The sequence below is a fragment of the Heterocephalus glaber genome, unplaced genomic scaffold, assembly GCF_053883595.1.
Source record: "Heterocephalus glaber isolate CG9 unplaced genomic scaffold, H.glaber_assembly_v1.0 deba00000281, whole genome shotgun sequence".
NCBI lineage: Eukaryota > Metazoa > Chordata > Mammalia > Rodentia > Bathyergidae > Heterocephalus > Heterocephalus glaber.
In genome coordinates this window covers 4789189-4815110 of record NW_028258139.1, presented here as the reverse complement: position 1 = coordinate 4815110, position 25922 = coordinate 4789189, and the positions used below count along the sequence as shown (strand labels likewise).

At 40.9% G+C, this 25922-nt stretch overlaps 1 protein-coding gene and 1 pseudogene across 12 annotated transcripts in view; both read left to right on the top strand.

Annotated features, from left to right (window-relative positions):
- Positions 1 to 25922, top strand: part of Sntg1 (syntrophin gamma 1) — an 835631-nt gene that overhangs the window by 640236 nt on the left and 169473 nt on the right. The gene's annotated exons all lie outside the window — the stretch shown is intronic.
- Positions 7409 to 10392, top strand: LOC106008304 (protein PAT1 homolog 2 pseudogene; annotated as a pseudogene).

Here is a 25922-nt window from a genome sequence, read left to right as displayed (position 1 = left end):
CTAATCAAGAACTGTCTTTAAGTTGGAAGTGCTACCTTTTCCTCTTGGTGTCTGGGTAAGCGTGGCTAGAAGCTTTCAAAGACCATGGAAACTGAGGACAGAGAAATTGTGCAAGAGCTGCTAGAGACGGAAACTCACACATGACTCACGTCATCAGCAGGTCACAGGTGAGGAAAGAAGGAGATCAGCGCCAGAGAAAGCTGGTGTGAAGAGGAGGTGTAGGATGGCTTGGCGATGAAGGAGCAGGGGCCCTGAGCAAGCAGCAGTGGGTCGGGTGTGGCTTAAGTGACCAGATTGAGTCACCAACTATGCCCTGTGTCAGTATTTAACACAGGGCATGTTGAACAAATAATTAAGTGGATGAATGAGTCAGTCACTCAAATGCTAGTTGTTTGATGGAAAATTTGCTGAGAAAGTTAAGAGGGGAAAAGTCCCAATTGGCACTACATTTAGGGATTCAAATATTCCACTAGTTAGGTTGATACATTTACAAATTGACCTCTCATTTTAGAGTAGATGAAAGTAGCTGTGGAAAGAGGAAGAAAAGTGCTAAGGTATTATCCATGTGTGTTCTCTTTTGTCCTTTATAAGTTGCTACCTCTTCTAGGGAGATGCCTGGAAAACAAATTTGTGTTTTGCTTTGTTTTTCAATAAACCTTCATATAAGTCATTACATTAAGAAACAAGGTAGAAAAATCCAATCAGCCATAAGGACCAGTGATAAATGAACTATAATAACATATTTAATTGAAAATGAAGCTAATAATTTAAAACACCATTACAGGACACATTTATGTACTATTTTTATTCTTTTAAGAATATATTGATTTGTAGTTTCCTAAAACTTTCTCATTGGAAGCAATGGAAGAGGTTATCTAGTGCTCTGCCTCATCCAGTGAAGAGCTATCTCTCTCAAAGATGGCTTTAGACAGCTCTCTGCAGGAAATGTTTCAATGACATGAAAGCCACTGTTTTGCAATGCAGCAATTGAATTTTTGACAACTCAATATTAGGTGATAGTTCCTTATACTGAATAAAAATCTGTCTTGTAAATTTCACCCATTTGTACTAGTTCTGCCTTGGGAAAGACACTATAATTTAACTTCCTCTTTCATTTGGCAGTTATTCACATATATAGAGGCAAGTATCATATGCTGCAGCCTGCTTTTTTCTTTCCTTTCAATAGAAATATCCCTGGTTCCTTCCTACTCCTCTCTAGTAGGTCACTCAAGACTTTCCCTGTTCTGTTTACTCTTTCTCAAAAGGGAAGCCCATTAAAATAAACAGAGCAGTAGTTATATATTTAAAGTTTTTCTTTTTTGTTTCCATAAACTCAAGTATCTTAGAGATTCATTATTGTCTTCACATGCATTTACTGATTTTGTAATATTCCTGTAAAATCACACATCTAGAACTCAATAATATTAGATCTTATGATGATTAATCAAGAATCACATTTCTATACTAACTAATATTAAACTATAGTAGCAAGAATGAACAAATTTTAAAGGTCATGTCTCTATTTTAAACAAACTTATGAATCAGAAAACTTGGTCTTTTTACTGGTTATACCAATTACGAAATACTTATACTGTAGTAATGTAAGCTACCTATGTATAAAATATTGGCAAAGGTACGGCTCCTCAGTTTCTTTACATTTCAAAGATTGAGATTTTACCATTCTTGCCTTTATTTTACTAGATTCTAATAATATTCAAGTAAGATTTTTAGGGCAAGTTTCAAATGTCATAGCTTGGAAGGTATTTTTAAAGAACACTCATCCATTCAACATTAATAAAAATTTAATATTTGTCCTACACCTTTGAGAAGTATGCTGTATGCTGAGTTAAGAGTAAAGATTCAGTGAGCGAAGACATTTACGCAGAGGTAATAGCATACATGTATCTATACAGAAGGCAAACTTCGTAAGTTTAATTATAGCAGTAAATATCATGTAATATAGAAGTTATCACCAGTCTCAGGTAAAATGAAAGTGTTTATGAGATTCTAAATGAGTTGTTTTGATGTAAGAATGTTGATGAAACTGGAAATGCTGAGTTAAAAATATATGTCTTGTAGGGGCCGGGGATTTAGCTCAGCAGTTTCATGGTTTCACCGCCTGCTGAGCAAGCACAAGGACCTGAGTTCGATCCCTGGTACCAAAAAAAAAAAAAAAAAATGTCTTGTAATGACTAAACACTGAGCAGCTTCATCGAGATCTGCAGCTGGGTTACCTCGTTTGTAAAAGAGACAGAGGAAGCAGGGAAAGTGCAAATCTTTCCTTCAGCCAGCATCTGTCAGCATTTTAATTCCTCCCAATCATTCTTTCCTACCACGGCACACAAATTAATCCCAATTGATTCACAGAGAGAATTTCATCTGACATTTCTATTAAGTTACCTACTAGAAAAGGTTAAAAAACCTCTCCACCTTTATTGTGGATTCTTCTATATGTACCCTATGTGTGTCATTTATTAGAATAAATGAATATATTGAATATATATATACATATATGCACACATATACATTTACATTTGTGACATGAATGTGTGATATAATTCTATACTTAAAACAAGAGAAACTTTGCATGTTGATTGAAAATATAGTTATAGTTTCATTTTTCCCACCTGACAAGAATTCTGGAAAGTAGTATTTACTGTGTTTCAGTGGTTCAGGGATGTCACCAAGAACTCACCTGCTATCTATCCACATTATTTTCCTCCACTATCTTTACAATGATCTTTCTGCTTTGTTGTCATGTTGGGCTACAACATTTCCAAACATCATTTCAGTGTTCAAGATAAAAATGGAAGGGAAGAGAGGTGAGTGGAACCAGGGACATCTGTCCCCCTTAATCAAACTAAGAAAAATTCCCTAACACCTTTCATTGGATGAATGTGCAGTTGGTCTCCTAAGCTTACTTGTTGGGGGTCTGAGGAAAAGGTGATGCGTGTGGCTAGTATTTGCCTGTCCTAGCCTCTATAGTGTGATTGTGAATAGCTTTTGTAACAGTCAATCAACAATATCTACCACATTTCTTAATATAGAAAATATGTTCACCTTAAGGAAATGTATGCATGGATAACCAGTACTCTCTGTGAGATAATCGTAGCCCTTCAGGATTTACAGAGAGACAGAGAGAGAGACAGAGAGAGAGAGGATTTAATTGTCTATTTGAGTTTAGTTAGCAGATATGTCACCAATGTTCCTGTATTTTACACACGTTTCTAGTTCTTTGAGTCATATATTTAATTCATAGAGATTTATTACATTGAATAGTAAACACAAGTTTAAAACATCATTTTTTCCATAAAGATGCTGGTTGTGAAAAGCTAACTGAAAAAAGCTTCTCTTATGTCTGCCACATCGAAAGACTCAACAAAGCTTGTAGGTGAATTGAAAGTCATGACAAAATAAGGAGAAGCAGCACAGAGATTTACTGAAAATGAAGTAAAGGCTATGATCAGAGGCTGTGAAGTGTGGCTCTGACAGGCATGGGTGTTACTTAAGTAGACCTTTTCTTCCTCTTTACAACCGATGACATGTTTGAGGCCTTAGATGTATTTTTGGTGCTAATACACTGTTGTTCCCTGCATCATTTTTCCTTACACAACAAAATGTGGATGTCAAACATGCAGGTGCCAGCTAGAAATGGGCTGGAGAGAGTGAAATTAAATCACTTTGGAGACAGTCACTGAAATCAGAATAAAAGCAAGGGTGAGTTTGGGCAATGTATTATATGGAATTTTTTGACAATCATTGTTTTTTCTTTTTACACAATTAGAGTTTATTTTGACAAATTATGTCAGAGAGGATTTCATAAAATAGCCTGGTTTCTCTTGTGCAATACTGCTCACCAGAAGTTGAAGCATTTTAACAAGTCTTTAAATTCTCAGGCAACTTTTACTTGCCACAACCCAAAACATCTGCTTTGATCTAAAGTGAATAATGCTGTCATATTAAAACGAGGCAGTTTTACCATACAGACTCTTTGTGCCTCCTTGATCCAGCTGGTCCCGCCTGCCTGGCCCCATCTCCCTCGTTCTTTGCTCTTCCCTCCTGGGCAGAGTAAACATTTTTTTTTTTCAGATTCTGCAATTTCAAAGCCATAATGCTGTATACCCACCCTGTCTGCCTGCTCCAGTGCTTAGGGATGGACTTCAGCATGGCCTTAGCCAGGCCCACAGTGCTGAGCCCTCCTCACCAATCGCTGACCCCTTCTCGAAATAATTCAACAGGGGATGGGACAATTATTTCCCACGGGATAGATTTTGTCCCATTAAAGAAACAACCAGAAATGGAAAGAAGCCACCTAGCAAATTGCTCACCTTTGCTCAACAGCTAAGCTTTTTTGATTCAGAATTGCGGGGATGATTTGGACCACATACACACAGACTGAAGAACCAACAGTGTCTTTAACATAGCTGAGGGCACTTCTGCAACTCAGGCATCTTGTCCCCTGGCTTGTTTTCTGTTGGCCTGCCTGACTTACATTTACCCTCTGCTCTTGCTTTCTTGGTACTGAACATCCTCACTTAATACATTTTTGATGTATGTAACCTTACTTCAGACTCTATTTCTAATGAAGCAAGATTAAGACAATACCTTTTACCTCTAAAGGTTCTTTCCAGGATACTGAGCACTCCATACATTATAGATTCTCACCTACTGTCAAGCACAGTACTGAAGAGAAGGTGTGAATGCATTGTGATAGATGATAAGCCATCATTTATTATTGGGTGCCTGTACCTGTACATGATGTATCTTGATTCTTATTTTTTCCCTGTTACCTGTGTGCCCTTCACCCCCTTCCACCCTTCCCTATTTACAAAGACTTTGTTTCCATTTTTTTCTTTTCTCATAATTTTTCCTTTCCCTTCTTTCCTTTCCCCTTCCCCTCCCACTTCCCCTACCCCTTGGCACCTTTTCTTCCTATTTCAAATTATCAGTTATTCATTTTAATCATTTTAATCCTTATTTATACTTTCAGTTTCTCACATTAGAGAAACTATTCGGTGTTTACACACGTGTGTCCTATTTATTTCACTTAAGAGTATGGCCTCAATGTGCATCCATTTAGCTGTAAATGACTCTAGTTTCTCATTCTTTATGGCTGAGTAGTACTCCATTTTATTAAAAAACCACATCTTCTTTATCCATTTTCCAGTTGATGGGCACTTGGGCTGTTTCCAAGCTTTAGCTATTACAAACTGTGCTGCTATAAACATGGGTGCACATATATTTCTGTGGTATGATTCTTTTAATTCTTTGGGAAGATACCTAGCAGGGGAATAGCTGGGTCAAATGGGACTTCTAATCCTAGTTCTTTGATGTATCTCCACACTGATTTAAACATTGGTTACACCAAGTCTATACTCCCACCAACAATGGAGAAGGGTTCCTTTCTCCCCATACCCCCGCCAGCATTTGTTATTGGTTGATTTCTTGATAGCAGCCATTCTTTCTGGGGTGAGGTGGAATCTCAGTGTTGTTTTCATCTGCATCTCTTGAATGATGAGTGATGTTGAACATTTTTTCATATGTTTCTTTGCTGCTTTTACTTCTTTGTCTGAGAAATATCTGTTCATTTGAGATGCCCATTTTTGAATTGGGTCTTTGAATTTGGGGGTCTGATTTTTTCAGTTCTTTATATATTCTAGATAGTAGACCTTTTTCTGAGATTCAGCTGGTAAAAATTTTTTCCGACGTTGTAGGTTGTCTCTTAGCTCTGTTGGTGGTTTCTCTTGCAGTGCAGAAGCTTTTTAGTAAGATGAGATCCCAGTTGATTCTTTGTGCTAGTTCCCGTGCTACTGAGGTTTTGTTCACAAAGTCTTTTCCTATGCCAATGTCTTCAAGAGTTCTACCTACCTTATCTTCCAGAAAGTTTAGTGTTTCTGCTTTAATATTTAGATCTTTAATCCACTTCAACCTTAATTTAGTGCATGGTGATAGATATGGGTCTAGTTTAATCTCTGACAGGTTGAAATCCAGTTTTTCCAACACCATGTATTAAATAGGCTATCTTTCCTCCAAGGAGGATAGTTTTTTCCTTTGTCAAAGATGAGGTGGCTGAGTGTGTCTGGAGTTGTTTCTGCATCTTCTAATCTATTCCACTGATCCTCGTTATTTTTTATTAGAACATGTTTGCATAAAATGATTACACTCTGTGCGTAATTGGTACATGAATACAACATACCTCAATTCTTTTTTTATTCTCTTTCCCTCCTTTCTGTCCCTCTTCCTCTGTTTTTTTATCTCCTTCCCATTTGAAAAACATCTACGTCCCTACTTCCTGTTATCTATCTTTTATATTTATATTTTTGTTTCTCCTATAAGAAAAGTCATGTGAAAAAAACAACAACAAAAAAAGAAAAGTCATGTGGTTTCTTTAAACTTTGCCTGCTTTATTTCACTTAACATCTCTATCTTTCATTATTTCATTCATTCTTTCTTTTGTTGTTGTTGTTGTTGAGTCTTTATCTAGTTTTTATATTTGGGTGATATTTGCCATATAAAATACATTTGGAAAAATTTCTTCCTTTTCTATTTTGCATGTTAACCTGAGAAGCACTGTTGTTAGTTCTTCTTTAAACATCTCATGAAATTCAGTTGTAATCCAGCCAGTCTTAGGCTTTTCTTTTTTGGAAGACATTTTATTACTGCTCTACTCTTATTGCTTCTTATTGCTCTGTTTAAACTTTTTATATTCTCTTGGTTCAATTTTTGCATGTTGTATCTGTCTAGAAAGATATCTATTTTTTCTAGATTCTTCATTTTATTGGAATATAAATTTTCAAAATAGTTTCTAATAATACTCTGTATTTTAGTGGTATCTGTTGTAATAGTGCCTTTTTGTCTTTAATTTTATTATCTTTGTATCTTTTCTCTCTTTCTCTGATTAGTTTAGCTCAGGGTTTATCAATCTTTTTATCTTTCCAAAAAACAACTCTTTTTTTTCCCTTCAATTCTTTTATTGGTACATTTTAGGTAAACGATACATTTACATTTATCATTGGGTGCTTGTACCTGAACATGATGTACCTTGGTTCTTATTTTTTGTTTCATTGGTCCTTTGTATCGTTCTTTTAGTCTCCCTCATTTAATTTAACCACTGATATTTATTATTTCTTTCTCTGTGTTTTGAATTTGAATGAGTCTAGTGATACCAGATTTTAGAGTGTTGGAATCTCCTTCTGTAGGTCATTTCTAGGTTCTTTTCATTTTGAACAATGAATTGAACATGACAAGCAAAAATAATGACAAGGTTTATTTGAAAAAGTGAACGTGAAGGGTAAGGGAGAAATTGGCTCTGCAGAATGAACTTGGGCTGAATAAAAGAAGGAAGAAGGTATACCCTGAGGAACACAGGGCAGGCTGCCACGAGGAAAGTCATGGTAGTAAGCTCTTCATGGCATCTGTGTCCTCTTATCCCATCCACATCTCTCAGGAACTGGTGAGAATTTCTCCATATGAGGTCCTGAGAAGCAAGGCTGTCTAGATTGTAGGATCTTGCCACTCCTTTCTTCCCAGTCTAAGTCATGCCACATTTACTAACTCATTTCCCCCGAGAAACACAAATCCCCTTAATTCTTTATGGGCTTCTGAAGGAGTGGTGTCTCTGTCTTCTAGAGCTTCTTGAAGCTGGAAGTGGCTGTAGACCCTATCCACTCAGGATTATGTGCTCTCTGACTGCTGTGGGGAGCTGTTGTTCACTGGCTGGGTGGAACTAAGAAAAATCTATTAGAAAACAGTGAGAAAAGAGTTATGACCATTGAACTTCTTGTTTGATGGGAGAAAGAAACTTCACTATTAGCTGAAATATGAGAAGCAGGTCAGATTTCCATGCTTTCTGCAGAGAATATATATTAGAGCATATAAATTATCAAGAGTCTGACAGCCATGGCCTTAGCAAGATCCTGTTTACTTATCTGTAGAGTCTTGCTTTTTAAAGAGAAATCCCGAGTCTTTAAGAGCTCACAGGAGTAGCTTTCTCCCTCTGGGGAATCTTGTTCTTCAGGTAGTTCAGATGGAACTGGCTTTATTCTAAAAATAAGAATCCAGTTATCTGTCTTTGCCCCCTTTACTGAAGTGAGTGTGGCAAGGATCACAGGAAAGAAGCCCTTCTAAGCAGAAAGAACAGCAACAGTCAAGCGGTTTTTCTTCCAGAGGCTGACAGACAGTGCTTTCTCAGTGGAGGACACAGCCATAGAGGAAGACTGCCAGCCTACCCAGATGAAATAAATGTCTTGAAGGCCCACATTTACACCAGAAGCCAGGCAAGTTCTTTGGCTCCTTGATTCCTAAGGAAGAAGAGAAAAACGAAGTGGTAGAGGAAGAGGATTTAAATCCATATTTGGTCACAGACCCCTGTGAAGAAGAGAGTGATCTTGGGGATCCAGCTGCACTTGATGCCACTCATTACATGAAGCCTACAGTCCCCAGCACCAGTTCTGCAGCTTAGCATTTTGGACCTCAACAGACTCATCTCTCTTCTGCCACCCACTTCCCTCATGGGCTTCTAGGCTCAGTCATCTGACCCAGCTCCACCCTCAGCACCAAAGGATCCGGCAGCAGGAACAAAGTCAAACACCAAGTTCCTCAGCCAAGAAGACTTGGTTTCAGCAGCCAGACCCTTATGCTAACCTCATGACCCGAAAGAGAAGGATTGGGTGATAAAAGTGCTGATGGCTCATCTGGATGATTATTACTATCAGAAATATTATGAGAAACTAGAGAAGAAGGCAGATGAAGAACTACATGGACAAAGGAACAGGGTTCAGTCTTCTAAGTTGGTGACACCTTATGTTCAGAAGGCAGAGACTTATGAATCAGTGGTTCGTACTGAAGGTTCCCTGGGCCAGGTAGCTGTATCGACATGTTTTAGTCCTTGCTGAGCTATTGATGTTGTATCTCATGGAACTCAAGAGGAGGATCCAGCAGCAGCAAGCAGTCAGAAGCTTCGGGTATTATGCAGAATTGAGAGGATGTTCCTTCAGTTACTAGAGACAGAGGAGGGCCAGAAGGATGGGCTTCCACCGCCCTGCCCCTTTGGGCAGCAGAAAAACCAGGTTGAGAAGCTCTTCCAAGCCTTAAAGACCCAGGAGCAGAACAACCTAGAGGAAACATCACTCTCTGTGAGGAAGGGGAAAACCTTGGTGGCCCGGCTGCTGCCCTTTCTGCTACCTGATCAGGCTGTAGCATTCTTCTAGTTATTACCCAGCATCTGCCCCTCCTGATCCGGAGAGATGTGACTCACCAGGCCCTACACATGTTATTCAAGCCTCTGGGAAAATATATCAGTCATTTGACCTTCCATAAACTCCTCCAAGGACTTCAGGGGCTACTGTTACTACCACCTGGCTCCACAGAGCACCCGGTCACTGTGGTACTTCAGAACCAGTTTGGAATATCTTTGCTGTATGCCCTGCTGAGTCATGGGGAGCAGCTGGTATCCCTGGATCCTTCCCTAAAGGAACCTAACAGGAACCACTCAGCTTGGACAGACATGGTAGTTCTGGTTGCCCGGGAGATAGCTCGAATGCCTACAGCCTCTCTGGCAGAACCCCGAGCCTTCCCTAGCAATGTGGTGCCCCTGTTCTGTCGCCTCATGGACAAACAACTGGTTCAGCAGCTGGAGGCCAGAGTGCAGGTTGTCTCATCTACTGATCAGTTTGTTTTGGAATACCTCTACTGGTATGTAGGAGGCTTAATCATTGACAAGAAGTTGTATGAGTGCTCTACAGCAATCCAGGCAGCCTGAAGATATTTCTCACACCTTGGGATATTGGAAAGCTCTGCCCCAAATATTTTCATTTCCTTTCTTAAAATCTAAATGTTCCTAAAAGTAAAGCATGGATTAATAAGATAATTAAAGAGGTAATCAAAAAAAGAAAGAAAGTAAAGAAGTCCTTCTATTTTGGCTTTAATTGGTCAGTGGATATTTTCTATTTCTAAGGTTTACAAGCACTTGTTCCCTAGGATGGAAAGTAGGTGATTCCCCTGGGCCAGGATCTGGCAGGACTCTGTTCCCATATACTTGGATAGGCTGTTCCACTTGGCCCAGATTAATGAGGTAGTATGAGTTTCACAGTCTTTGTCTGCTAACATACCAAAGGATAGAAATTGTCTTCCCTATAACGTCTCAAATGGGTTCATATTTAGTCCAGTGTTGGGCATGTTATGGACACTGATAAGTGCCACTGGCAGTAATCAGAGCCAGGACTCAGACATCTCTTGGCAAAATTTTGCCAGAGCTCACTTTAGGGTCTGGTTGGCTCTCTCTACCTTTCCAGAAGACTGAGGCTGCCATGTGGAGTGGTGGTGGTAGTTTACTCCTAAAGTCTTTGACAACCCCTGAATTATTTGAGAAGTGAAAGAAGGTCCATTGTCATTCTTGAGGGACTGGCGTAGTCCAAATCTGGGGGTGACTTCTTTAAGAAGCACCTTGACTACCTTTCTAGCCTTTTCTGAAGGGGTAAGAAAGGCTTCTGTCCAGCCCATAAAGGTATCAATTAAGACCAACATCTGTTTAAATCCTCCATATGGTACCATGTGGGTAAAGCCTAATTGCCCATCCTCCCCAGGGTATGTTCCTCCCCCTCTGTACAGGTTCTAATAAAAGAGCTTCCTTGAGTTGTAGGCACAGAGTGGGAAAGTTTGCAGACCTGTCCCATGGCTGTTGCTAGCCTAGTTCTATGAAAACTTGAGGGACCATTTTCAGTGTAGCATTTCTTCCCATTTGTAGGGAATCATAACATGTTTTGATAGCATTACACTGTGTTCCGTAAGGAAGAACTGTTTATTTTCTGAACACCACCAGAGTCTTTTTCTTAAATTCCTGGTTGTCCTGAGGCTCATTTACTTCCTGGGGAGCAGAGACTAGTGTTAATTGTTCCTTAGGAGCTGGAAATAAGGCTTGAGCCTTAAGGGGCCATAAAGCTGTCCTTTTTGCTTCCCCATCAGCCTTTTGATTTCCCAAGGAGACTTCAATATGTCTCTCCAGTGCCCGTTATTGACAGTGTGTGGCTGCGATCTGCCCGGGAAGATAGAGTGACTGGGAGCTGTAGAATTTCCTGCCTGTGGTTTATAGATGACTGCGTATTGGTCAGTAAGCCTCTTTCTTTCCAGATTGCTGCCTAAGTATTGGTATGTTTATATAACAGTATATTTATGAAAGACTTGTACTTCTCAGTTGTGGAAGAGAGCTGGATTCCTTGCTGCACTCTTTATGACACCACTCACTTTATCAATTGTTAGCAGACTTTTTAATGTACCTTTTAATCCCAATAGGAAGAGCAACTAGCATGTTACATATCATTTCTAGTCCGTGACTGATATTATAGTCCCAATGGGGTTCTATTCAAGGAGAATAGCCATTCTAGGGAGGTTTCTTTCCCCTTTCAAAGGATATTGCTATATGCATAGTTCCCAGTCACTTGTAGGGTTCTTTGTCTATTATCTGGGGTACAGTAAGTGGCCAAGATAAATTGGACATCTCGCCGTGATAAATCACTTTTGAAATAAGAGTCAACGTTGAAACCCATCTGCAAACCTACTAGCATCCTCTGACAGTTGGCCTAGTTGTTTCTTACACTGTTGGACATCTGTTACTGATAAGAGGACCTGCACTGGAGAATTCCCTTCCACCCTTATCATCTCTCTTAGGAGCAGGATAAGTTGTGAAGTAGAATAGCAAGAAGAAACACCTTGGGTTCAGCCTGTGGGGCTTAAACTCTGTGTGTACCCAGTAGGACTAAGGGCTGTCTGAGAAGCATGAGGAGGGGGCTGAAGACATTGAGTTTCTCTTGGGCACCACCATATACTGGAATTCCCGAGCCACTGGGAGGGGATGGACCTCATTTATCGGCCTGGGGACTATAAGGAGAAGGTTGAGGAGACCTCTCAGTGTCATCAAACAGGTCAGAGAGAAAAGTGGGGTTCTCAGGATGGGATCATCCAGAATACCTTTCTCCTCTTTGGGGGCTGCTCTATGTAAGTCAGACTGAGGCACGATGGAGACCACTGAGGCAGGCAAAATCAAAGCAACATTCCATGAATTTATTGCCATCTGGGTGGAGACTGGCCAAGGGTGAAAAAGCCACTGGCACTGAGAGGAGGGTGTGTGCAGTTGTTACAGAGGAATTTAGATAGAGGAGGAAGCAAATTTTAGACAGTGAAAAATTTTAGAGTCCCATGGGTGATGAACCTGGAGCTGGCTGATAAACAGGGTGGTGGTAGGAGCAGCAGGGGGCTGCTAGTTCCCTGTTATCTCTATACTCCTGTGGATGTGGGTAGTGGATCTGCTTGGGGGGGGTCCAAATTGGGGGCCTGTCATCCCCCTCATAAACAGGAAGAAAAAAGGGGGGTTGTAGATTCTCATGACTTTTTCCAGTGTGACTGGGGCCAGTGTGGGCTTCCTGTGGGGGGAGAGAGAGATGAGAAAGGGGAGAAGGGTGATTCAGTCTTAGAGAGAGGCAGTGGAGGTGTCAGGAGTATGATGACCTTGCGGCCTTTTTCAGGGGTCAGCTGGAGGCTCTTGTGGGATAGCAGTGTAGTGAGCCAGCGAGCCATCAGGAGTAGTTGTCTGGACGTTATGGATTGGTTTCATTCCTAGATAAAATCTGTCAAAAACTTTATTATGCAGGGTCCAATCAATAATAGTAGACTGGGACTAGGGGCACTAACATAGGGAGAAGCGAGAAGCCAGGTCATCTAGCCTGCTTGCAAGACTTCCTTAACCATTGGTATGACCACCTTTTGCCTATTTTCTGAGCCTGGTGGCTTGATCCCAGGGTGCTGCAGAAGCTAAGCCAGCAGCGAATATGAAGGCCAGATGTCTGTGGTGAGGAGGAAGAGGAAACGGTGGTACATGAATGAGTGGGGTGGTGTCTAGGCAGGAGGTGCAGGGAGGTTGGGGAAGAGACCAAAGGTGAGTAGGTGTATTTTGTCTGAGGGGGAATGGGTAAGGGACCTGTAGAGGACAGTTCCTCCAGCCAGTCGTAGAGTAGAGCATCTCTAGTGAGTCAATCTGGGGATGGGGATGGAGGCTACAATGAGTCTGAGTCTGAATCTGGGGAGTCGTTTCGGGGTGGGGAAAGGAGCTGCTGTGCCCAGGGCAGTGGGGATTCCAGCAAATGAGCCTGAGGGGAGTGAGCAGCAGTCTTTGGCTGAGGATGGCTTGCAGGATTGTACCCGTTCAGCAGGGAATGAGTTAATTGCAAGGTTTGGTACAGGTAATTGGGAACAGCAGAGGGGAGCAGCTAGGGTGCTGTGGAAGGGCTTAGAGAAAGAAAAGGAAAGGCTTAACTGGGTCAAAGGGGGTAGGGAGGAGGAAGGGAGTTTACTTGCAGGAGTGAGAGAAGAGGCCCCATCTCTGAGGCAAAAGACAACTGAGTCAGAGCTTTAAACGGAGGCTTTGCCATCGACTGTCAGACAGGAGGAGGTGAGAAGGAAGGAAAACAATTTGGTCTGCTCTGGGTAGAAAAGTTACACCGGGGGCCCTGAAAGCAGACGTGTTTTATCTCAAACATGCAGGTTGAGAGAGGGAGAAGATACAGGGTGGGAGGAAGGCCCAGCAGTAGGTGTGAGAAGGGCAGTGACAGGGTGGGGAGCAGAGACTGGAATGGTGAGGCTGGCAGAGCTTTGTTACAATAGCTCATCTAAGGGGTGGGACTGGACAGGTGGGAACGACTAGAAACAAATGAGTAAGTATGCGGCTTTCCAACTGGCATCAGAGCACAGGGGTTTCGAGAGGCTGGACACAGTGGCATCATTTCCCACAGCAGTAATTGAGGCTAAAGCTAGCTGTCCTGAGAATGAAGAGAGGGTGCAGTGGATGGCCCCATACTGATCAGAAATGAAGCGGTCTTGTCTTACCTTCCGCGGCAAGATTTACCCAGTTTGGCAGCTGTGATGGTCCCAAGGGCATCCAAGACCTCTGAGGTGCGTCAGCCATCTGAGGTCCAAATGCTCAGGATGGCAAGGGTTTCTGAGCCCAGTGAGTGGCCCTGGGAGGGGGCTGCTGAGGTGGGCCCGGTGGCCCGGTACAGTCCGCCTCCCAGTGAGGGCTTCTGCAGGGGGGGCAGGGCTCAGGAGGGAGTCCTGGGTTGGGACAGTCTTTGGCCCAGTGGCCAATCTGGTGACACTTAAAGTAGGGTCCTGGACCCCTTTTCTGGGTCCTCAGAGATTTTACTTGGCCCCTGATTGCCTTCCAGCCCTTTTAGTGGGTTTCTTACGGTGGATGTAAGCGGTTATAAGTCTGCTGGCGGGCGGCCATGTCACAATTACGGAAATGCTCGATTGATCAATTTCTGATGGGCATCTGAGGGCCAGACTTAATTTTTTGGAGCTTTCCTTGAATATCTGGGGCTGAATGGGTAATAAAATGCATCCTTAAAATAAGCTGCCCTTCTGGACTCTCAGGGTTTAGAGCAGTAAAGCTATCTGAGAGCGGAGGCTAGGTGACATATAAACTGGGCTGGATTTTTATCTTGCATTTGAGTCATTTTCTTTCATTTGTCATAATTAACTGATTTGTGGGCTACCTTTTTTAAGCCCTCAAGCAGGCAAGTTACCTTGTCGTCTGGGCATTGCCTTGTAGGAATGTGCCCCTGTGCATCAGTGTGACTGGAATCCCATGGGGGCTTGGCCGGAGGGGCTGGGGGAAGGGTGTAGCTCCAGCCTCTAAATTGGGCTCAAATGGCCTCTTTTGTCATAGGATTGAGCTAGGAATTAAATCTGTCCTTGCTCCTCAGGAGAGAGTGGAGAAGTATGGATATGTCCTCCCAGGTTCAATCATAAGATTGAGTGAGATACTGAAATTCTCGAACATATTTAGTGGGGTCTGTGGAGAAGGAACCCAGGCACTGATGAGCCTGAGAAAGGTCAGACAGAGAAAAAGGGGCATGAACTTGGAGTGTCTTCTCCACCCACACCACCTCCCAAAGCAGAAAATGAGGATGGGGGTAAGGAAGAAATGCCAAGTTGCATTTCAGACCTTGAGTAAAAGAGGGTTGGGAGGGGCTTGTTAAGATGAGGAGGAGGGTTGGAAGTGTCAGGTAAGTGAAGAGAACATGGGGTGGCGCAGAGGACCTGCTGATGGGAGGTCCTGAGGGAAGCTAAGCAGCTTTGGCGGCTGCGGCTGTATGGGGAGGAGGGACCGGGGCTGGCATAGAGGAGAAAAGAGACCAGACCAGTATGGGCAGGGCTGGGGAGAGCTGGTAGGGAGGCAGGGACAATGAGAAGTCATTGCAGTTGGGGCAGGTTAGGAAGACACCAAGGTTGTGGGAAACGGGAGGCAGAGCCAGGGAGTAAGCATGACTGCAGAGAAGAGTCACAGTGAGGGGTGGACAGACGGGAGCCGACAGAGGAGTTGAGATGTGAAGTTCAGTGGGGTCACAAGAGGCCCAGAGAGAGGGGAGTCTTCAACTAGCGAGGACTGCCTGGACATATGGGGCCTCTGACCATTTTCCTAGCCAGTGACAATAACTGTTTAGTTCTCATAGAATTGAAAAGTTGAAAGTGCCCTTTTGGGGCCAATGTGATTCGTTATCTAATTTGTATTGTGGCCAGGCCCTATTGTAAAAATAAATGAGATGGTTTGGCTTCAGGTCAGGGATGAGATGGAGAGGTTTAAGGTTTTTAAGAACCCAAGACAGGGGAGGAAAAGGAGGAATAGAGAGAGAGAGGTTGCCCACAGTGATGTCTGAGGCTGGACCCGAAACCAGGGCTTTTGGGAAAAGGAAAGGACATCTCCAATCAGTTGCTGACAGCCGTGAGAGAGGACAGGTGACTAAGTCAGGCATTTGCAAGATTGTGCAGGCATAAGGGGAATCTGGTTCCCGGGAGAGTGTGACCAGTACTGGGTTCGAGCACACTTTGGGCCTGAGCCAGGTCAGACTGAGGACTCTGGGTAAGAGAGGGTGACAGGAAAAGGGTGAGAGGGAATGAGAACCCAGGCGGACATTGTCTAGGGCAAGCGGGGGGGACCAGGGACACCTCACCTGGGGAGGGACTGAGATCCCAAGATGTGTATTCCATTCGGGGGAATGAGAAAGATGAGTAAAGTATCACTTACCCAACCTGAAGATAAGACCTGGACTAGCAGTGAGCCAGAGGTTGGATGTTGTGGGTGGCCTCAAAGTGCTTGGTGGGATTTCGGGGAGGAAGCTCAGACCTCCCCATAGGGGCCACCAAATGTAAGGTCAGACTGAGGCATGATTAAGACCACTGGGGCAGGCAAAATCAAAGCACCATGTGAGGAGTTGATTGCCACCTGGGTGCAGATGGACCGAGGGTGAAAAGGCCGTTGGCACTGACAGGAGAGTGTTGGAGGTTGTTACAGAGGAGTACACACAGGGGAGAGGGCACTGGTCAAGAGTGTGGACAATCTGAGAGTCCCGTGAGTGACGGGCCTGGAGCTGGCCGATAAACAGGGCAGTAGTAGGAGCAGGAGGGCGGCTGCTGGCTATCGGTTATCTCTGTCCTCCTGTGGATGTGGGTAGTGGGTCTGCTTGGGTGGGGATCTGACTTGACTCGGGTGCCTGTCACTCTAAGTATCATAGTTCCCAAGCATTCCCTCGGATAAAGGGTCAGAAAAGGCTCCACAAAAGAGATTTCATTCCACCTTGTATGTTTAAGCAGAAATTCTGTAACTGGAGAAAAGCCTCCTAGTTTAAAGTATGCCCCCATGCCCATCTCTTGCTACCTGCGGGTCATAGTGAGCCCAGGCCATACTGCAATAGTACATAAGTTGTTTCTGTTTTAGATTGCTAGGATCAAACCTCCTCACTCATCAAGGGTAAGGCCCAGTGGCAAAGATGGTGCAGTCTGTGTAGTGGAATGGTCCAAGAACATTCCCGTTGGCTCATTTTCGGGCCTATAGAGACAAGGAGACAATGAGTTCTTGGCACCTTAAGATGGCATCGCATGCAGAAAGTGAAGACGTGAGGGCTCTACAAAGCCTCCCTGTGAAAACCTAACTCAGACTAGCCAGAGGTCTCTGTCTGAACCTTTAGAGTGATGCGGGCATTCTTCACAGAACCCCAGAGGGAAGCCCCCTGAGGGCTTTTGTCTCTATATTTGGGGCCTATTAACTTTTGGGGACCAGGGGCTTAAGCCATTTGCAGGGTCTACCTGTCCTTTGACTCCCATGAGATAAGGGTGGAACTTTCCCCCAAGCAATGTTCCCTTGGACACCCAGGGGAGCCTTTTGATGGCTCACCTTGCACAATGGAGCCAATTGGGAAAATTATCCCTTGCATTTATTTCAATAGTAAATTAGTACTTTAGTAAATTTAGTACTTTTTTTAAGACAGTAGAAATGAAAATCCTTTTTTTTTTCTAAGAAAGTGGATGGGCTGTCACATTGCATACTCACATTCACTATAATTAGGTCTTAAATGCTATTCATTTCTTCTGCTCCGGTCATCAGGCATAGGTCTTTAAATTACCTGCGCTTAACCACTTAACAATTTACCCCAAGCACCCTTCGGCCTTGCATTTGTTGAGGCAGTGACTATCCCAATCACCCACTTGGGCAGGTGTCATTTCGAACAGACCAGTTGATTCTTGTTTGCACAAGATACACTCATACATGTCATTTTTATATTTCCTGTTATATGATCTTATAAAAATTAATGAAAAATATGAAATTTTTGGTTATCTTGCATTTAAACAGTTGGGCTGGTAAGTGGTTAAACAAAGAAGAAATCCAGGCTGCCAACAATGGCCCCAGGTGAGGATTAAAACAGGGAGGGAGCCGAGTCAGCTAAAGCAGCACAGGTCATGGGAGTGTGGGAACAGCTTTGGCCAGCCCATGCTGTGCATACCACCAGGGCAGGGGCTCAGCTCTGCCCACTCACCGACCCAGCCCTTGCCAGCCTGTAGGGCCTTCGACCTGGTGCTGACAACCAGCCCTACCCAGTGCTACTCTGAGGGGTTCTGCCCACCACTGGAGAACAGACCCTCCTGGCCATTAACACTCCCTGGCAAAAGCCTTGGGCATTTTTTTTTTTGAAACTGATACATTTTTCTGTTCCAGGAGAGAAGAACTGCTGTCCCATTTAAAATCATTTCAAAGAAAGAGGATTCCTTCCTCTTGTTTTCCAAAAGCCCACATGTTCTCCAAAATCTGAGGTTTAGCTTATAAGGCCAGTTAGTAAAAAAAGAAAAGGGAAAAACACATGGCAGTAATTGACATAAGCCCACATCTAGCCAAGGACAGAAGACAACACAGTAGCTGGTCACTGGGAAGGCAGTATGGTGATGCCCCAGACCAAAACACAAACTGATAACAACCATTTGTAAACCGGAGTAAGCAGAGGCCAGACTAATTTCCTAAAAGGGTAGCAAACAAATATGCAGGCAACAGGGCATACAACAAGGAGAAAACAGTATATTGTGGCTGGAAAAAAAAAAAAAAGTCATGCATTCCCTTCTCTTATTCACCACAGCCAGAAAAGCAACTAACTATTCTCTGCATGCCATAAGAAAGTCCTATTTCTGGCCTAAGGGAGAGAGTAAGAGAAAGAAGGACAAAAGAAAAGCCTTGTGAAGTTTTAGAGAAAAACCGAAAGTGTGCCCATCAGGCCTTGCGTGGTCGCCTCCTGGCCTGCTGAGGCAAATCATATTACTGGGTTTTGGAGTGCTGCAGCCACCTTCTGGAAGTGGTTTCTAGATTCTTCTCATCTCAAACAATGAACTAAATAAGACGAAATGGTGAGAAAGCTGATTTGAAAAAATAAAAGTGAAGGGCAAGGAAGAAAGTGGCTCCTCAGAGTGAATCTGGGAAGAATAAAAGAAGGAAAAGTGTAGACTCTGAGGAGCACAGGGCAACCTATCATGAGGAATGCCATTGTAGCAAGCTTTTCACGGCACCTGTGCCATTTTATGCCATCCACATCTCTCGGAATCTGCGAGAATTTCTACATACACCTCCAGAGAGGTGCTGAGTAGATTCTAGTATCCCACCATACCTCTCTTCCTCGTCATTCTAAGTCATGCCCTATATACTATCTCACTAGGATCCCTCCTTTTGTGACTTCCAGAGCATGACTGACAGCATGATTGACAGGGTGCTGAGTCACATCAGCTGTATCTATTATGCATGTCCTTTCCCATAACTGGCTTACTATAATTGTTTTATATGAATGAAATTTTCATGAGCTCCGAATGAAGAACGGTTACTATAGGTCATGCAGGAGAATGTAGCATGCATGCATCTTGATTTGGGACTTTGAAATCTTCTAAATTGCGTCCAGGGGACTTTGTATTTCTTATCTCTGCCTTTCCATAGTAAGCCTTGGGACAAAAGTCAGGGAGTTGGCCCTGGGGCCTTGCCCAGATTCAGTTGAATGGAGAGGAGTGGTCCTAGAGCTCCAATTGTGCTATTCACATTAATACTGATTGAGGTTAAGTGATCAAGAGGAAAAATTCAGAAAAAGATACACTACAGTGAAGTAGCATTTCACGTTTATATAGAATCACCAATTTTCTTTCTAATTTTTTTAATATCTCAAAACTAAAGAATTCGTTTTCTTTTGTTCTTTTCATCTATTTTTCTGAAATTATTTTTTCATGTAACTGGTTTTAAATTTCAGTGTAAAATTATTCAACTTATTCTATAATGAGACAATATGAATCTAAATTATCTATGGAATATTGGTACATCTTCATAAATGTTTGGCAATATAGAAATATTAATATGGTCTGAGTATATGTGTATGTATGTGTAGGAATATGACTGGGTTTGTGTATTGTAATATATATTATATACCTGAAAATAATTTGCTGTCTGATTTCTCCGAGACACTAAAAATTTCCATTAAGAAAGAAATGTTTCAATATGATTCATAAAAAAAAATTAACTAAAGCACTACATATTGTTTCCCAAAAGCAAATCTGGTGGTCCCTATTACAACAAAAATAATTTATGATTTTCAATATGTTAGGTTTGTTTCTTCACCACTGACCAAATCAAAGGAGGCCATTTGTTTTGGTAAAAAAGGAAAATAATGATAGGGTAAACTGAGGCATGACCAAGATCACCAGAGCAGACAAAAATGAAACAACAAGCGAGGGTTTATTTCCAGCCTGGGTACAGACAAGTCAAGTGTGACAAGACTGTTGACTCTGGGGCCTGGGGCAAGGGGAAACTTTATAGGATAGTTTGGGAAGGGGAGGGGTAGGGCCAGGAGGAGTGGAAAATTTTGTTCTGGAGTGGAGGAAGTCTTTTGATCTGGGGCAGAGGCACTTTGGTGGTCTCCAGGAGTATCTGGATCTGCAGGTGTTGCTGGTGGGATGAGCTGTTTATCTCAAACCCGGGGCTTGGCTTCCTTTTATCTTATGCACCTTGCGGGATGTGTTACTACATTGCCTGGGAAGTTTTTCTCTGCCTGGGTGAGGGTCTGATAGAAAGATTTATCGGAAACTAGCTCCAAGGAGATGGAAGAACCGTATTACCCAAATCACCGTCTCACCTTTTATAGGTGTGTTAGGGTCTTTTATACCAAGGAACAGTGTGACAGGGGATGCAAGGAGACAAATGGATATGTTCAGGCTTATTTCAACTCTTCCTGTGGAAATAAAGCTGGGCTTTGACCTCCTGGTGCCCACATCTGCAAATTCTGTCCATTCATCTGGGCTGAGGAAAGCTGAGGGTGCTGGTTTATGCCCTAGACCTGAGGATGTTTGGAGAAGCCATTGTCTCCAAAGGAGAAATATTTAACGTTTAAAATTTTATTCCTCCTCACCAGTTACATGCTTAATTTGAATAACAATTTTTAATGGATGCAATTTTAAATAACTATTACACAAAGTGTCCTTTTAATCTTTTCATGTTTTATGTCATTCATACAACTAACCACATTTTGAAAAATAAAAGATAAAAGACAGAATTTCAACGGTCCAAGGGCCTGTGATGTCCCGAGGAATCAAAAATAATTCTGAGAATTACCCAGGAATTTGAGGAATGAATTGTCACAATTGCAGCATAAAACAAAAAGTTGATGTTTGCCTTTAAAATATTTAATTATCCTACCTTATTCATATAAAGTTTATTATGCTCAGGTAAAGTAAGAAATTAATACTAATTAGATTTTGTTTCATTTTTGTAGGTTATCCTGTCTTGAGTCTAGATATCTTCTTCAAAATATACATAGTCATTAAATAAATAATTTGTAAAGTACTCTGACATCAAAAATTCTTAGAAATGGGAACCACTGTGACCCCTTTCCTCACAGATTAATTTCTTTCTTGCTGTAGTCATTTTCTCTGACATGGACATTCGTAATAGATTTTAATATTTGGTGAAAGCTTGTCAAATCACACTTGTTTATTGGGTTATAATATTTTCTTCTTTACTAAATCTACTTTATAAAATTTCAATGTGTCCATAAGACCTCTTGAAATGCAAGCAAAATGCTGAGCATTTTTCTTTATTTTTTTTTTTTCCTGTTTAGAGGTCACAAAAGTCTCCGATTTGTAAAGGGTATGTGATTTAAAGAGGTTAGACATTTTGAAATAATACCTTTGAAAGAAATGTCTTTTTTAAGCTAGCAAAGGGATTATAATTCTATAGTCTTGCTTGAGGGTGTCAAATCTATATGCCTGGGATGTTTTACTCCATTTTCCTTCACTTATTTCTGCAAATCCTTTACTTATAAGTATTGGTTTAAGGATGATTTATGTTTTTTTATTATGAATGAGGTTGGGAGAGCTTCCTACAAAATTAAAATTTAAATTATATCTTCTTATACTTTTATATAGGCATTAAGTGCATTCCCCATTCTTGACTTAAGTCTACACTATGTAGCCCTGTTATTTTATTTTGGCAATATTTAATTAAAATTTGTCATATTATATCTAAAAATGTAGGAATATTCTTTTTTGAAGAAAGCATTTATATTTGAGAAAATTATTCCATAGGGTGCAAAATATGTAAATTGTCTTTTAATATTTGCCTGTTATGTAATGTGTATTTGAGAAGGTATCCTGAGTACCAAGGGAACGGAAAGTTATAGGCAATAAGAAAATAGGATCTCTCTTCAAAAGTGTTTACATAAAAAGAGCCACATAAATGTCAAAGTAATTACTTTTATTGTAAATAATAAACTAATAGCCAGGCATGGAGACACACACCTGTAATGCCAGCACTCGGGAGGCTGAGGCAGGAAGATTGCTGTGAGTTCAAGGCCAGCCTGGCCCACATAGTACATTCAAGGTCAAGCTGAACTGCATAGCAAGACCCTATCTCAAAAATAATAATAAATAGTAAACTAAAAATAGAAGAAAGAGACATAATCTCCAAGGTGAACTGCTACTGTTGAGATCTAAAATGGGCCCCTAAGCTTCATGTGTGAAAGGTGATTGGATTATGGATGCCACAGAGATGCTTATTGTTGGGAGGCAGGGTTTGAATGAAGGAATCAGGTCACCGGAGGCTGGGTCTGCAGGAGTAAATCTCTCTCCCTAACTCCTCCTTTCTCTCTTTGCTTCCTGGCTGCCATGAAGTGAGTGGGTTTCCTTGTGCCAGATCCTCCCAACATTCCTTCCTGCCTTGGAGCCCACCAACTATGGATCAAAAACCTGAATCAAAATAAACTTAAATTGTGTATGTAGAGTATTATGTCTCAGTAACAAAATAGGTGACTAAGATATGAACTATTGTTTCTGGTAACCGTGAATATTTAATCATGTTAGGCCCAAGAATAAAACAGGTCTAAGACAAATTCTCATATTCAAGATGACTACTGAGAGAGAGAAGGGTAGTTCTTGAAAGTAAAAACACTGTGGCTTCCAAAGCACTCAACTGAACAATGGTAGCCCTCTAGGTTTGAGCTTAAACATTAATAAGAAACAATAATTACTAAAATTTATTTTGGTAGTAGAAGTATACCTCATTGGTGTGCATGTGGCTGAAGAACAGGTTATTTTTGTAATCTCGATACTGCTTCAGCTCTACAAGTCTGACATTCTGTGAAACCTCCCCTGTCAGAGCTGTCTTCGGCTATGTTCTTGAAAGCCACTGGCCTGAATGGATGCTTAATCCACTGGTGGTTCACCTCAGATCTCTCCAGAGAGCCCTGCAGGCTTGAAACAGGAAATGTTCTCAGTAACTGCACCAAGGAATCCATTTTTAGGAAGGAGGAATTTCAAAATGCAGGCATAGACTCTGGGTTGCACAGGCATTTCCAGATATGTGAACTTTAATTTTTGTTCTAGAATAAGGAAACAATGCTAAGTTTGCATGGGTAGCTAGTGAGAAATGATCTTCCAAGAAATCAAGCAGAGCTGAAGATATAATTTAAGGGCTTATCTTCTCCTCTGGACTAAAAGCTTTAACATGTCTTATTCATCTCAGTTTATTTGATAATAGTTTATATCACTTGCTGTTCTTGTAGAATGATGTGTTAGTGAATCACAGTCTACATCATTTTGCTGCTTTTATAGCCTGAGGATTAATAGCTTAAGTAATCATGCTCCATAAGCAACGGTTTTTCTTATGTGCATTGCAATTATATCCGTTCATCTCTGTAAGCCTCGTGTTCAGACATTTCTCTTCTTTTGTTCAACATTATATTAAAGTCTCAGCTATTTTTGTTAGTCCAGATAAAACATAGGTAGTATTAGTTTCTAAGAAGTTTAGCATAAAACATACTGGGAAAACTTTCATTTTTCATATTTGAAGAACAATCTTAAACTGATTCAGCGATTTTAGAATTTCCATGGCTGAAAATTAGCTTTATTTACAAATGTAGCAATTTTTGAAACTTTGTTTTCTTTTTCTTTTCTTTTTGGTATGGAGAATTGAACTCAGAATCTTGCACTTGCCAGGCAGGTGGCAGAACCACGGAGCTAAATCCTCGGCCCTGAAACTTTGTTTTCTGAATTAATTTTATTACTAAGAACATACAGTGGTACCTCAGTTCATGAATTGAATTTGTTCCACGATTCTGGGGAAGATGGCCAAGTCTGTGTTCGTTCAGGGAAGATGGATGCGATCTTGTCGCTTGATACCAAGTTTGTGAATGGAAGCAAAATTTTGCAGGATGCGTTTGTTGGAACAGAATTGTTCAGAACAGAAGCATTCATGAACTGAAGTATTACTGTATTAGTTAAAGTTTAATACTTTGGTATGTGTAATTAATCCAGTACTACCACAATTGTATGAACAATGGCTTATTTAAAAAGTAAATTGAAGTTAATAAATATTTCCAACATATCTTTCTTACCAAATTTAAACTGTCTCATTGATATTAATTTTACATTTATAAAATAAGTATTTGTCAAAAAATTACTGCCAGTGAAAGCAGTTCATATACTTTTTTGGGTTCCCAGGATATGACTAAATTCAAAAGAAATAAACCATGTCTAATTGGTAAACACTAGATAATCACTAACAATGATTTTAAGACTTTTCAAATTTTTCATGGTGCAATGGTAAAATAGATTTAGTAGAAAATATATTTGCAGGCTAGAGATATGGCATGCAATAATCTACAGTGTACTGTTGAAGAACCACGATGTTTGTTAGATTAGGTGTATTAAATATGTTCTCCATTTACCATGGATTTAAAAGGCTATGATCCCACTGTAAATTGAGGAGTATCAGTGTGTATTCACATATGCACTAGGAAGGTCTGAGCATCGTTATAAGCATTTAAAATGTCATGAGTGATTTCAAAATACAGACTGAGAAGAGATAAAGCAAACATCTGTCCTTAAAAAGTTATATTTTGGGCTTTGTTTTGATGGCATTTTAGATTTTCAGAATTTTATACAGTAAGATAGCCTTATTAAGAGAGTAAGCATTGCACTGATTGAATTATTTCTTAATTATACAAGTTATGTGTATTTTTCAAAAAATTGAGAAAAACAAAGCAGAAGAAAATACTACTATCCCTAAGCCAAAAATAAAATCATTTATAATTTTTTTTTTTGGTACTGGGGATCAAACTCGGGACCTTGTGCTTGTGAGGCAGGTGCCAGAACCACTGAGCCAAATCCCCAGCCCTATATTTTTTAAAAATTATCTTTGTGGTACTTGCATCTTTCTAAGTGTGTATATTTCAAAATAAATTGTGTTCATGTTTATATAAATTAAATGGAATGTGTAAGTAAAGGAGTATACATGACTCCTTACATATGTATATACACATTTTCAAAAGTAAACCTTGTTTGTAACTGAAAACATTTTGTAAGTATGCTTTTTTATCAAAGAATAACATGAGCATTTTTAATGAATATACACTATTCTCTTTTGGACATACTTGTTATTGTTTAGGATGATAAAATAATTCAATATTTACTGCACACTGATCTTAATTGAAGTACATTGTCCATGCCATTTTTAAGCAGTATGTGTAGGTTAACATGTTAGTGTGTTGAGAACTTTTGAAATGTGAGACTTCAATTTTTTCTTAATTGTTTTATTTTAAAATGTTAGTATAGTGAATGGAATAATCTATATTGTTCTGCTCCATTTGCTGTAAGAAATATTAGAATTATCTTTGAATGGATTTGAATGTGTATGGATTTAAAATCTTGGCAAGAGAAATCTACATAAATTATATTTATTTTCCTTGCTGCCAGAATGAGGGCATCAGGGTGCACAGGTCCTTATGCCATGGCAAGCATGAACCACATTGTTGCTGCTATCTTTCATTGCTGCAGTAGTTTGGTTACCTGCATTTATATTTCCATTATTACATGAATAGACATCAGTAAATTATTTTACTGCAACACAATTTAAAACACACAAAAAAGCAACAACAACAAAAAAACCTGAACATGGTGGTACACGCTGATAATCCCATCACTCTGGGGGGTTCAGGCAGGAGGAGCAGAGAGTTCAAACTCAGCCCAGGCAAGTAGAGACTAGCAAGAATCTATCTCAAAATAAAAAATTTAAAAAGGGCTGGGGT